Here is a 15,049-nt window from a genome sequence, read left to right on the forward strand (position 1 = left end):
CCTTCTGACTTATAAATCAGCATTCCTTTCACTCAGAGATCAAAAATAGTGAGGACCACTCAGTGAACAGGAATAAAGAGTTTGGACAATGATCCTTTCTTTCAGATTCAAAAGAGCCTTAGGTTCCCCACACCAATCCTGAGTAGCCACATTCGAACATCTTACTAGGTATAGTCTATTTTTAAATTTCTTCTGGTCTCTATAAACTTCAGTGATGCATTTACTATTTTAATGATCCATCAAGCAGCCTTTTAATACCTATCATTAGTTTACCAATTCTTTTTAAATGCTTGGACAGTCTAAATGGAAAATTTACAGTTCTGAGCATTTAACACTGGTGTGATAGATTCAAGATACATTTAAAAGATGATCGCTAGTATGAACTTCAAAATGTTGGGGGCTTATCTTTAAGCACTAAAATGATAACTTTTCTTCTCTAACATAGACAGCAATCCTTGCTAAAGTACTACATTTCATAAACAAACAGTTCTTAAAGTTGAAAGGGCATAAAAATCATCTGGAAGCCTTTTTAAAGTCACAGATTGCTTGGAGCCATTCTGCACAGTTCTGAATTAATAGGTTTGAGATTGCACCCAGACAACTGCACTTTAACAAATACCTTTGATGATTTCTCAATCAAATGGTCTGACGATCTCAGTTTGAGATCCAATAACAATTTTGGTATGTTTTTAATTTCCCCAGATTCTTTCTAAGAGGATTTAAAAAAAAAAATTTATTTTGGGAGGAACTCAATGTGTTTGAATCCAGCAAATAGCAGAGATGATCAAAAGTGTTTATTAGGTATGAAGACATTTGTTTCCTTGTAGCAAAAGCTGTGTCTGTGTGTGTATGTGTGTGCATATGTGTGTATGTGTCTGTGTCTGTGTGTATGTGTATGTGTGCATGTAACTATGATATGGCTACTAGACTTGATATTGGCCCCAAATCAAACATGTTCAAAAATGTTTCTATTGGACCACAAAAATAAATCGGTAAGCAGCAATAAGAGTTGGGTGTTAAGTTTTGTGGGGAAACAGAGAAGTATCTTGTTCTCCAGATGCTTACATTCTGTACAGTTGAGAGATAAGATTAATATCCACAAAACATTCAGGGTAAGTTTGCAAATCAAATACAGGATGCCTAGTTAGATCTGAATTTCAAGTACACAACAAATCATGTTTTAGTAAAATTGTGTCTCCCATATAATATCTTTATTTGCTAAATCTGGCATTCCTGCTCAGAGAACATTAGTGTTCAGTGTCATTAGTTTCCAGAAGTGAGGGTTCTGAGCGCGGTGGTTGTTAAGCTTAAAGAAACTGATAAAAGCTCTGGACGTGCTCCTAAGGAAAACGCCCGCATGGCACATTCCAACAGGCCTTGCATTACCATTCCATGGGTTCCGTGCTGCTGAAGCTCTCGGGGACATCAGGTCATCTACAGTGGTGGCAAGCTCCTCAGGCTCTTTCCTCTGGACTGGAAAGTTCTGGAAAGTGACTCTGAAAAGTATAGTTGAACTAGGTCTTAAAGAGCAGTAGAATTTAGCTGGATTGCGGGTGGGAAGACATCTGAAGCTTTGAGAGGAGGCAGATTCCCTTAGGCCTTGAAGGTACTTAGTGCAAAATACTGAGAAATTAGCTTGGGCAGCTTAAAAAAAAAAGAAAAAGAAAAAAACACCTGGATTGTGAACATCCTTAAGTTCTAAAGAGTTTAGGCTGCCCATGCTGAAAAATAAAGTGTCCACATTGATGTGTCAGCAGAGAGAACATGATCAAACAAAAGGAAAGAATAAAGGAAAATCCTAGGAAGCCCAAGCTGTACAGCGACTCAGCCTAGTACGAGTTGGCAACTTCTGTGAGTCGCCATCTCCTGAGCTGTGAATTGGGAATAATAATAGAAGCTACTAATGGGATTGTTGTGAGGATAAAATGAAGTTGTTTCGTGCTTAGCACAGTGTGTGATACTGCATAAATATTCAATTCATGGTGCACAAGTACTATGATATGCTCCTGCTGCCGCTAATATTGTTCAAGAGAGATCAGTCTTAGCAACCTGCTTGAACCTGATTTTATTTTTTATTTTGGGGGAAGTGAAAAAAAGAAGAAAATGATTGATTTCTGGATTTGGATATAGCTTTAAAATCTCCCTTTTCCAAGTTGAAATTGCATTAACAAAAAACAATAAGGGCAGAAACAAGCCAGCAAAATGCTGTGGATTTTTAAAATAAGTACATTCAACCCTTCATTATTTCTCCTAAAAGGGAATATTATGGATAATTCAAATAATTTACTCTGATCCAAATAAACATTTTAAAATTGTATGTGTTACTCTTAATAGCATGTTTGCCATCTTTTCTGGCCAATATTTAAGTTAATTGGCATATGATTGCTGTTCCCCAAAGCCTTTTAAACAGTAAGAGATGATGAGGTTATCAGAGATCATTCACAAAGCTGCCAGGTTTCCCTCGAGTAGGTGATAAAGCTGACCCCTAATGTTGCAAATGATATCTTGGGTGCTCTGGAGTCAGACTGCTAAGGTTCCAATCCCTGGTGGCTCCTCCAACTAACTTTGTGACCCAGGCCAGTCAGTTTGCTTCTCTAAACCTGTTTCTTCCTATAGGTAAAATAAAAGTAGTAATATCCCTGCCTCAAAGGGTAGGTGCATTGAATCCTCAGTAAGTTGCCTGGTACACAGTAAGCATTTCCCAGTAAGTAAGAATTTCCCAGCATGGACTTTTGTAACCAAAGCAATATAGTCATCTTGTTGGTATATTATTTTCTTTAATATACCCGTAAAGAATTTAGTTCAGGAAAGCATCTCATAATGTGGGAGCTATTTATGATCTTTAGTCACAGCTTAATTTATTGATGCATGCAGCCAGGGTTGCTGAGAGCATTTTCCCAAGCCTTAGAGTACAATGTTACTCTAAGGCTTGGGAAAATGTGAAAGAATTTTTAGCTGAAATTTTCATTATGTGTTTCTTTTTTTTAACTGATCTGTGTTCATCTATAACGGGGTGATCGGTGTCTTTCTAAAGAGCCTTGGGTTTCTTGTGCTTTAAAGTGACTGGGCCCTAGAATTTACTTGGTTCATAAACTTATGAGACGTAACAATACAGGATTGGTTTAAGGTACATTATGGGTTGCATGTATGACAGTTATTTTTTATTTGGTTTGTGCTAAGCACCCAGAGAGTGTCTCCTGCAGTGCCTTAAAGGTAGTAGACTCAACTATTTATGAATGAATTTAATGTATAATAAAATGCATGGCCTTTTTTTTTCCTGAGGATATCTTTGCCTTACATTAGCAAATCTAACTTTAAAAGAGGAGAGAGAAGGGAAAGATCATGCAGCTATTTCAAGACTGAAGCATTAAAAATGTGAACTTGGAAACCTTGTATTTTCTGGAAGTGCTATCATTTTCACAAGCCTGTATCCCCACAGGGTCTTTGCATTAGCTGTCTCCTTTCTCTGGAACAGTCTTCCCTCTGATAGTGCTTGGCACAGATAAGATGTCACCTCCTCAGAGAAGCCCTCCCTGACCACCTAATCTCACTCACTTTCTATTACATCACTTTGTTTTATTTATTATAATATACTACCATGTGATTATATCTTTTTCTTTATTGTTTACCCTCATCCTTACTGAACTAGAAGTATCCTGAGGTCAGAGGTCAAGCCTACATGTTTTCTGTTGTCTTCCCAGGATCTATTATAGTGCCAGACATTTCACAGATACCCAACAAATATTTTGTCAATGTGTTGAATTAATGAAGAGCAAGGTCTGGTTTTTTAGTGTTATCCTAATGCATAGCAACAATTTTTAATCTTTTGAGTCACATTTACCCTTCTGAATTGGATTAAAATTTTGAAACTCATCCTTAATGAAAATTTACATACACAATTTTTACATACACAATTTTTTGCATATAATTTAAATTCATAGATCTCAGGCTAAGAACCTCAGCTCTAAAAGTGTGTATACAAATATTAAGAAAATCTAATTGCACTACTGAGCTAAATATCACCAAAAAATTAATTACTACAAATGAATTATCATAAAGGTTAATTCTCATACTTTTACAGTAATCAATTACATGTTGCCTTTGGAGAATTTTGCAACCCTCCATAGGAAAAAGAGACTACCTATAAATGTTATATATTTTATTTATATGCTGGAAAAGATTTAGGGCTTACAGAGAAAGGCTAATAAAAATATATACTGTACAGCAATATAAAATATATTTCAAATAAGTAAAAAAAGAGTCAAAGGAAAAAATAAGACTAAGAACATAAGATAGAGCCATGAGAGAGATTCATACTCAAAATTTATGCCATGAAATTCAACACTCTTGCTAGATGATAGTAACAAATTTTGTTCTCAGTTTTTTAGCAGCCAATGCAAAGGAGAAAAAAAAATCAGTTATGCCTTGCAGAGGGTCATATTTTATATTTACTTATACACGAATATACGTATATAGTTATAACAGAAACTGCCTCTTAAAAGACGAAAGCCTGAGTATTGTAATAAGGAATAAAGAGATATATTTCTGGTGTTTTGTTTTTGGCACGTGCCCTTGTATCTGAGCCTGAAATAACCCACTAAAAAATGCTTTAAAATGACTAGCACTTTGGATGTTTATAATGAATGTTTTATGGCTTATTGTAATTTTTGTCAGCAGTAGACCTTTGGAAGGAGACCAGTAAGGAGAGATGGAGCTGGTGCAATGAAGACAATGGGTTTTCTCCATTTTCTTACAGCCCCTCTTTTTACCTAACCAAGCAGAGAGACACTTCCCCTTCATCAGTCCACCATTTCCATTCTTACACACTATTTAATAAAATGCCTGAAACTCAGAGAGGCATACACCTACGATATTGACTAAAGCAAGTTATTCCTGCTAACCTTAGTTTCCTTGGATAAGAGTCTATCTGGGACTTCTGCACCTTCTCTCTTGGAGAGAGCAAATACAATAACTAGCTTCTTAGAACATTATGTGGATTTCTGAGGGGCTATAAATGGATCACATTGACAGCTTTATTTGTCATTCTTAAATGGAATGTGTTTTTCCCATTTGTGTTAGATCAAAATCAGATGGCATTTCTTATTTCAACGTGGAGTGTTTTTACTCCCATAATTGCAAAAGTGCATTCATAACTGATACTATTCTAATTTACAAATTTGTGTTCATGATTTGAGGGCATGAGAAAAATGTGACTGAGGGAAAATATCTTGTACAACATTTGAGTGTCGCCTATTTATTGAGATCGTGATACAGTTGCTAGAATTCTGTCACCATATGGAAGCAGAGACAATTATATTGCATTTGATGACATGAATTTTAGAAGCTAAGATATAAAAAGGCATATCTAGCAGAATATCTACAATCCAGACACTCAGTCATTTTCGAAATCTCTTCTGTCCTTTGTGTCCCCAGCATGTCTGTGGTCCTTGTCCTCCTTTCCTCCCCTTGCAATGACTTTTATTCAATATGTACAGTAGCCGAAATCAAGATAATAAGATTGGAAAATACCACCTTCATATCTTAGCACATATCTTATATGATAAAACCAGTTGCACCTGCCCAGGTGAAATTTTTCATTTAAAAATCCTAATCATTCCCAGTCACCCACTACTAAGCCTGAATGAGAAAGGAAATCTTCCAACATTCATTTCTCACATCCATTCAAAGTGCTCAGTGCTCTTGTGACTCACCCCAGTTCTGTGCAAAATGTATCCCTGGCCTGGCGTTTAAAAATCTAACTTAGGATTTTTAAACGCCAGGCCAGGGGTACATTTTTCTCACTGAACTTATGTCTGTGTTTATTTTCATACTAATTTCACACACTCATACTTTCAAAAAAGTTGTCTTTAATGATAACCTATTATGTGTTAGTCACTGAATTGCATCAGATACTCCCTGCCTCCATTTGGCCTGTGGACTAGAAGGGGAAGACAGACAGTAAAAGAATGACACACATGAATATGAAATTGAAACTGTTCTAAGTGCTACAAAACAGAGATACAAGGTTCTGTGAAATGATATCCAAATGATGCACAGGCATCAACTAGACTGGGCACACAGGCAGAAGGCATGCTACATGGGAAGTTCTCTGGCAGGAGACAGAACAGGCAGCAGGAAAGACTGAGGGAAGGCCGGGTTCAGTGTCTCATGCCTGTAATCCCAGCACTTTGGGAGGCTGAGGCAGGCAGATCACAAGGTCAGGAGTTTGAGACCAGTCTGACCAGCATGGTGAAACTTCCATCTCTACTAAAAAAAATACAAAACTTAGCCGGGCATGGTGGCATGTGCCTGTAACCCCAGCTACTTGGGAGGCTGAAGCAGGAGAATTGCTTGAATCTGGGAGGAGGAGGTTGCAGTGAGCCGAGATTATGCCACTGTACTCCAACCTGGGCAACAGAGCAACACTCCATCTCAAAAAAAAAAAAAAAAAAGACTGAGGGAAGGCCACAATGTCTGGACTACAGAAGAGGAGTGAACTGCTTAAGTCTGAAGATGTCATGAGGTCCATCCCTGTGGAAGCCTTTTCAGCCATTTCAAGAAATATGCCTTTATCCTAGGACCAGTGAAAACATTGAGGGGTTTGGTCGTTTTTGTTTTGTGTTTGTGGGGGGGGAAGTGCTGTAGTTAGTTACATCATGAATTTTACATTTTGCAAATATATTTCTGGCTACCATGTGGAATATGGGTTGGCAAAGGGCAAAAGCATGCAGATCAATGAGAGATTTCAGTAAAGAGATAGTGATACCCTGGCCTAGAGGAGAAGGATGAGGTGTTAGTGACTTCCGAAAGGTGAATGGATTCAAGAGATGTGTAGGAGGTAAAATTGACAGGCCACCTTCTGTGATATTTACGTGCACCCCATGAAGACGTGTCAGGGAACACTGGAGGAGGAACGTGTGTGAACACAGATGCTAAGTTCAGTTTGGACGTGTTGAGTTTGAGATGTCTTGAGACATCGCAGGAGACGGACATTGGATTGTGGGTGTGGCATTTGTCAAAGATAGAAACTTCTGACTCATCTTGACATTCATAGATCTGGAGACAGATATAATTGCTTAGAGAAAGATAATGAAGTGAGTGGTAGAAGAGAACACTGAGACCAAAATGCCTGGAGGAAATCAAACCCATAACTGCTCTGTAGTGAAAGATGAGCCCACAGAGGCTGAAAGGAAGAAAAGCAAAAGGAGCAGAGGGAAACCCAGAGATTCCTGGGTCACAGAGGTGCAAAGGAGCAAGGGTTCTAGGAAAGTAGCAATGATCAGCTGAGGTGAAAGAAGATTGAGAAATGTGTGTTTTATTGAGCACGGATGGCGATTACTGGTCAGGAGGGAATTATTTTTGAATTAAAATAATGAGAAATTGCTAAGTGATATATACAGGAAATAGAGGCGTAACTGGTTCTGTCTGTCATCATGATTGTTCGAGAGGATTTTACATGTTCATGTCTTGCCTCTGTCTCAAAAAGATGCTTGAGGAGCAGGCAAGATAGAAAAATCACTGGCCTATTGGTAACCACTAGAAAGAGAAGGAAACTAGTATGGAGATTGAACATAGAACAGTCTGAGGTTCTGAGTCTGAATCAGAGAGAAAAGACTGAACCTGCATGCCAGAGTATTGTACGAGCACAGCCCCACCTGTGTCTCCCGCCAGTGGTGCTCCTACGGCCAGGGTAAATACGACGAATGTCACAAAGCCATGGTGGCTCACCTCTCCCACCTGCTTGTATTGCTGTACAGGGGAGGGGGGTAGCCTGAGACAGCACAGAGCACATGCTTGAGGACTTCCATGAACTGCAGCCTCAATTTCCCTTCCTGCTCCTGCTTCAACACTGAAGTTTGAGCCCCACCCAGAGTAGGGATGGAGTGGATGTTACTGTCTCAGCATAGGGAACAAGGTGATAAGGCAGAGGTTAGATTGAACTGTTGTGAGCTGCCAGTGGGAGGTAAGAGAATAAAGATGAACATCTGTGATTATTTGCAGTAGTTTGCCCACAAAGAGGAAGTGAGAGATTAGGGGGCAGCTGGAGACAGATAAGGCTGAGTAAACATTGATTCATTCAACAAATATCAATCTATCTTATATGTACCAGGTATTACGACAGGCACCAGGAAGACATTTCCATCCCTCGTGGAAGATATACCATAGGATATGCCATAAAATAAATTCATGTTATAATCTCAAATTCATTTTGTAATCTGATGTATTAAAACAAAGCAACATTTTTCCTCAGATGTAAATACTTACTTAATTTTTAGAAAATGGTCGTTTGTGTTTTAAGACAGAGAAAAATAACATCAGCCTCCACTGTTTTCTCTCTCGCTCATTTTCTCTTTTCATTCTTTTTGTTTCTCAAATCAGACAGTCTGGCTGTTGTCACTTAGTATTCAAAAATGTTTTCCAAAATGGTGTCCTTAAACCTGTGTTCAGAGCCTATCACAGTGCTGTTTGACTGAAAAACGTCCTTTAATCTCTTATTATTTTTAGAGCATTGAATATTACCCCATGGAAGTTAGAAATGTGAATAAAAAAAGATTTTCCTAGCTAGATTATAAACTTCCTGATAGCAAAAGTACTGCTGGGCGTGTAGCTATCCAGAATAAAGCCAGAGTACTATAAATGCGACTTTCGTAGGAGTCGCAATTAATGATCCTTGTGTAGAAGAGGAGGTACAATGAATTCTTAAGAACCTTGAAGGAGGTGGTATTTAAACTTGGTATCAATTTCTGTGTTCATCACATCACTGTGCACAATAGCAAAGACATAAAATCAACCTAGGTTCCCATCAGTGGTGGATCAGATAAAGAAAATGTTGTGTACATAAACCATGGAATACTTCGCAGTCATAAAAAAGTAACAAAATCATGTCCTTTGCTGCAACGTGAATGCAACTGGAGGCCATCATCCTAAGTGAATTATCACAGAAATGGTAAACCAAATATGGCATGTTCTCACTTATGAGTGGGAGCTAAACGTTGGGTCCACACGGACATAAAGATGGGAACAAAAGACACTGGGGACTACTAGATGGGGGGAGGGGCATGGGTCGAACAACTACCTATTGGGTACTATGTTCATTATCTGGGTAACAGGATAATTGAGCGTCACACATTATATCTATGTAACAAACCTGCACATGTATGTATCCCTTGAATATAAAATGAAATTTGAAATTATTTCTTAAAAAAGAAAATCTAAGTTCCTTGAAATAAATAAATAAATAAAACTGTGTGTTAAAAGTTAAGTATTTCAGACAGCAGAAAGCTACTAACCAAGGTCTCAGAGGCAGGAAACGACTTCTGGCAGGGGTTAGGGGGTGGTGGGGGTTTGATAGTGAGGGAGATGGTTCGGTATGACTAGAGAGGTTGTTCCAGAAGTGGTAAACGTATTGATCTCAGATCCTGGAAAGCTGTGCTGAAAAGTTTTTTCTGTAGAGATCTGTTTAAGAGCTGTTAGACGTTTTCAAGCAAGGGGAGAAGTATGAGGTTTAAGAAAAAGACTAGAAGCACCTGGAAACCTGGGAAATGATGGAGATTGGAAGCAGGAGTACATTCGATGAGAGGTCATTGCCTAGAGAGGAGGTAGAAGATGGTGGATGAGTTTCTGAACTATGACAATGATCTTGGACATGTCAATGAGAAATAGGGCTCTTTGTATGCAAGGTGGCCATCATCTAATCATTGGATATGTGTGTTGTGGGGAGTAAGAGAATGAAGATGATGCCAACTGTTTTGAACAAGGGCGAGTGGTAGTGCCACTGTTTTTAAGGAACGGCGGGGCAGGTGGGGGGGGAGCAAATTCAGAAGAGGATGGAGATGAAGATCTAGTCCCAAAAGCATCCAAAAATATATAATTTAAGCTATAGATGTGAATGAAAATGCTGAGAACGTTGTGGAAGGCCCACGTTTAAGGAAGGCAGAAGAAGAGGAGCCAAAAGAAGAAAATTCAGGGGAGTTTCTTGACATGGGAATTGAGGTTACAGGGAAATTGAGAAAAAGATGTGTATTTCAAGAAAGAGGCCTCATGCTGTGATTTGTTTCACTGATATAATCAGTAGGTTATGACTTTTCTCTTTCTCTTCCTTTCCTCATGGAGTGGCCCCACGAAATGGGCTATACAGCTGTCGGTTCTGTCTCATATCTGGGTCCACACTTCTTCTTCGCAGCTCTGCCCTGACTCATTAACGAGCAGCCACTGGCGTGAAGCCACCCCCAATCAAGGATTTCCTTCAGAAACTCCTCACGGTTGAGAAAATGACTTTGTAAAGAAGCTGCTTGTGTCTTTGTTAGAGAGACACAGAAAGGGAGGAGAGCTGGATGATTTGCTAATTGGGAGTTACTGGGTTTAGATTTAAGATTTTCCTGATTCGAGCTTCAGTTTGTTTCTAGGAGTAATACAGGTTTTATAGAAATAATAACTACCTCCAAGCAAAAGTACTGTTTTGCCCTTCAGTTTTTATATTAGGTAGTCAGTCCTACTCATAAAATAGTCCATTTTATCTCAACGTCTCTATATCAGGTTTTACATGAAAAATTTCTCAATGAATTTTTTATTAGGAGGATAAAATATTTGGCTTCGTTAGAGGAAGTGATATGTTTTCTCCTAAGAATAGGACTTACATGGTTTCTCCTAAGAAACTGACTTTGTTTTCACCTAAATTACCAAGATACTCAAATTCAAATTATAACTTCAATCATTTCAACTGTGTTGACCAGTATATATGGCATATATATATATGTATTAAATTTATATTTCATTAATTTCTTGGAAGGTACCTCAAATCCTCAAGGTAAAAAGAAAGTCAGGGCATAAATAAATAATCTTACTGTTAACTAAATTCCTTTCGAAACATTATCTCTTTTGACTGTCAAAACAGTCCTACTGAGTAACTGGTATTATTACTTCCACCTGGGAGAGGAGGGCAGCGTCACCAGGAAGTTAAGGACTTAAAGTTCACTCAGATGAAAACTATAAGTGAGCTTTGACCTCAGATATTCTGTCTTCAAAGGCAATAGTCATTCCAGCTTTCTTCGCTCTAACTTTTGTAAGCAGCAGGGAGATTTGTAAATGGCATGTAGTTGGCTGGCATATTTCTCAATCTCATGAGAAATAATCACTGACATGAGAAACTAATATTGTTTGAGTGGTTTTCTTCTTGATAATGAAACATTCCATGCTTGTATCTCTTTCCTAGGTTTTATAATAATCAGGAAGCACAGGAAAGGGCCTCTTCATCAAGCATTCTTGACTAAGTTATGAAAATGGAATTGAAGTTTATTTTCCCCCTTCATATGGTGAGTAACTACTAATTTAGGTGACAGAATTCGCTTTCCTTTTTCTTATAATATTTAACAAAGAAGTGGAAAAGTATCTGTGTAAAGATGGCATGACTTATGAATAATATCTGGATTGTCTTCAGAATGCTTCACACAAAGTAGAAATATTTCATTTTTTTAGTTCAGTTATGGGTTTTATAAATTCTAGTTAAATATGTTTTATCTGGTTTAGAATTTGAGTTATTTGGACCTATATATGAGTTTTGATTACTAAAATAACATAACTCTTCTACCCATTTTATACACACTTGAAATTCTTTAGTTCATAGCATTTTGTACAGGAAATTGACATGTGGACTCTGAAAAGTCATGGCCATATACAAGGAGGATTTAGAAATGACCAGATTGCTATGCGTGGCATTTCTCTTTCTCCCAGATGTCTTAGCTTGGAGCATCCACCCTTTTTGGCCTGGGCACTGAATGTCTTTAATTAGAAATCTTATTAGAACTAGAGTCATCCCAAGTGAGTAAGATCAGCTTTTGAAAAAAGGTCCACATTATTGAAGTTTTTTCCCCAGAGTATTTGTACCTAAAGAATGTAAAATTATTTGAAATGGACAGTTTACCCTTCTTTGTCCACCCTTAAAATTATTTGTTATTTTCACTCTTCATTGTGTTTTAGTTTTCTTCATATGTTTATACGTTCTAATGCATACTTAAAAGAAAAACCCTCTGTGTGTAGCTGTGACCATTGTAAAATTTTATTTATGCCAATGAATTAAGATAGTGGGGATATCTGAATTTGTGGGAAGGCTGAATTACAGATAACTCTTAAACAAATGTGGCTTTTATTACCTTTAACTACATATACTAACTTCAACCAAACATTATAAAGTAGAAATCCTTAAGGAGACCTGTTATAATAAATCATATGAACATTTTGTTATTAGCATATAGATTGGATGTATGTAGGAACTTGTAAAGTGCCTGAGGTTCCTTGAAAATTGTTTATTCTGTGTCTAAAAGTGTACATAAGACTGAAAATAAATGTTTAAAACACCATATATTATCCACCTATAAATAAAGTATTTACAAAGCAAAGGTAAACATCCACCCAGCTCATGAACAAATTATCAGAAGGTTTTAAATTTACCGAAGCCCCAAATTAATGAGATATTACCATGTGTGCATAAATGACTTAAAGAATAAAATTTGCTGATCCTTCTCTCATATGGGTATTTGTGCTAATGAACCAGGATCCTATTTACACTATTAGTCCCCATAGTAATTGCTTATTTGAAGAAGTTCTGTCTTATGGGTTTTCAGTTAATTAAATCTATTTGCATTTTATGCACACATTTCAAATTCTCAAGCCCTATGTTTTATAAGCCAGATTCAAATATGTTCATGTAATAATATCTCTCATTAAGGCTGTACTCTTTCATTTTTAAAGGAAAATTCAGAATAGCTGTATGCATAAAACCCTTATTAATAAAATCCTATCAATATTTTAGAAAAGTCAATCCATTAAAAGTTATTTTTTAGTTTAAATTTTCCCATTTGTAATGGTGATTACTATACTGAACAGACTTCCAATCTCTAATGTTTCAGTTAATTTATTCAGTGATTTTTTGTTTGATTTTGCATGTCAGTCTTTAACTTCTAATATGTCTTTAGAATTACAAGCACCCTTTTCAAGGTACATGCATATTCAATTGATCTTGCCTATTCAATTGGAGCAAAAATATGGAGCAAAACTTTTCCAATTTTAAAACTGAGGAACAGAGTACAATAATTCAGAAAGTTGGAGAGGTTTTAAATGGCACAGTTTTCAGGTACTTGTCAAATATTTGACCAAGAAGTTGGGAATTAAAATATATAAGTGATAAAAATTGTAAATGTCTTCATTAGATCCAAACTATGGAAATCTTTCATTGCTACCCTACCTTGGAAGCTTGAAAAAGATACTGAAATTAGGAGGTAGAAGAAACAGAGGGACAGGCCAGAAGAAGGGCGGGGCCCAGAAGCTCATCAGGGTCCAAGCGATGGAACACTGCAAGGCCAGACATTGGGACAGGCACCCTGGGGAACAATCTGGAAAGCAGGTTTAAAATCTAGTTTTGAAATCATGCCTTACTAAAGTATCTTTAGGTGGTTATTACACGCCCATCAAGTTCAGTCTTTAGGTGTATTAGAGTGCATCTAGGTCTATTTCTCTTTGCAAAGAAGATGTAAAATGCAAAATCTGAATACATTTAGGTTCAAAAATTCCAGCCTAGTATTATGTTTGAATCAGTAAAGAGTAATGTATCCAAGATGAAAAAAGAAAGAAATGATATTCTAAAATCAGGATAAGCACGACACATTTTATTCTTTTTACAGAACAATATTGGACAATAATGTGCTTTTGTTCTCATCTTAACATGGGATTACACTATAAAAACAATTTTTCATACCCTGAAAAACTCATACATCTTATAATAAAATAAGCAAATATCATTCAGTTAAATGTTATTGATTCATTTAAGCAATGATCTATGTAAAGTGTAATACCAATATTCTCCTAAGAAGATATCATTTTCACTGGAATCACCCTAAGGAAGCATTACTTCTCATTTAGAGAAAGTGGGGATAAAACACTTGTATTACCATTTGTATAAATTTTTAATACTGAATAAAATATTAGTATTTAGCTTAATATTGATTCCCAACATAATATTCCTCCATAATGGCATGCTAATTGGTTAGAATTAAATCAGACAGATTCAAGAATGCTGAGAATAGACAATCTCGCACTTGTAATTTTTTTTCATTAGTTTACAGAATTCCAGTTAAAATGGAATTAATCTGTCAGATAAAAGACCATGGAGCAATGTAAGTTCTGTGCTGTGTGTCATGTGCACTGCCTTTCCATCCCACTGCTCTATGCCCACCATAAGATATACAAGAGAAGGAGTGGAAGAAGGGAAAAGAGGGCAGATGAAATTCACATGAAATTCACATGTGAATGTCAACCTCAAAAATGTAACTGTGTTCAAGAGTGAGACAGTCTACATGCATTCAGGCTCTGTAACTTACTATTTGTGAGACCTCGGGCATTTTACATAAGTCTCTGGAGGCCGCAGTTTCCTCATTAGCAATACTAATCTAATGATAGCAGCCTCCTAGAGTCGTGGAGGAGGTAAGACAGAGGTTCTCAATAGGTGGAGATTTTGCCTGCCAGGAGACATTTGGTAATGACTGGAGATAATTTTGGCTGTAACGATTGGAGGGGGTTAGTGTGCTACTGGTATCCAGGGAGGCCAGGGATGCTATGTGCACAGGACAGCCCCCAACAGCAAAGAGTCATCTGGCCCAATAAAATCAATGGTATCAAGGTTGAGAAACCCTGGAGTAATGTGAAGTAATATATGCAATGAGCACAATGCCTGATACATAGTACACCCTCAAAAGTATTAGTAGAATTATGTTGTTATTGTTATCATTTGAGAAGGAACTCTGTATCACCTGAATGGCATCAGTGCTGAGTACTATCAGCAGTTCAGTAAGCCCATCCCAGTACAGTTAGTCCTGCCTATCTGCTAAGTTACCTACTTGAAGTGGCCAATATATAGGTGCCTTTAGTAGTAGTGACCCACTTAAAACTTGACTAGCCTAGAAAGCCCATGGATATGATTATACCAAAGTTCATGGGCCACCATTTAATTTCTCAGAAATTAGTTATTTCATCTTCTCAGAAATTGGAAGAAATAGAA

General features: G+C 37.2%; 1 protein-coding gene across 18 annotated transcripts in view; it reads left to right on the plus strand.

Annotated features, from left to right (window-relative positions):
- The window catches only part of RHOBTB1 (Rho related BTB domain containing 1), a 134,334-nt gene that overhangs the window by 3,994 nt on the left and 115,291 nt on the right, over positions 1-15,049 (plus strand). For all 18 annotated transcript variants that reach the window (XM_078345862.1, XM_078345867.1, XM_078345865.1 and 15 more), the window contains exon 2: positions 11,213-11,312. The gene's annotated coding sequence lies outside the window, so the exon portion shown is untranslated. The remainder of the gene's footprint in view (positions 1-11,212; positions 11,313-15,049) is intronic.

The sequence above is a fragment of the Callithrix jacchus genome, chromosome 12 (genome assembly GCF_049354715.1).
Source record: "Callithrix jacchus isolate 240 chromosome 12, calJac240_pri, whole genome shotgun sequence".
Classification (NCBI taxonomy): domain Eukaryota; kingdom Metazoa; phylum Chordata; class Mammalia; order Primates; family Cebidae; genus Callithrix; species Callithrix jacchus.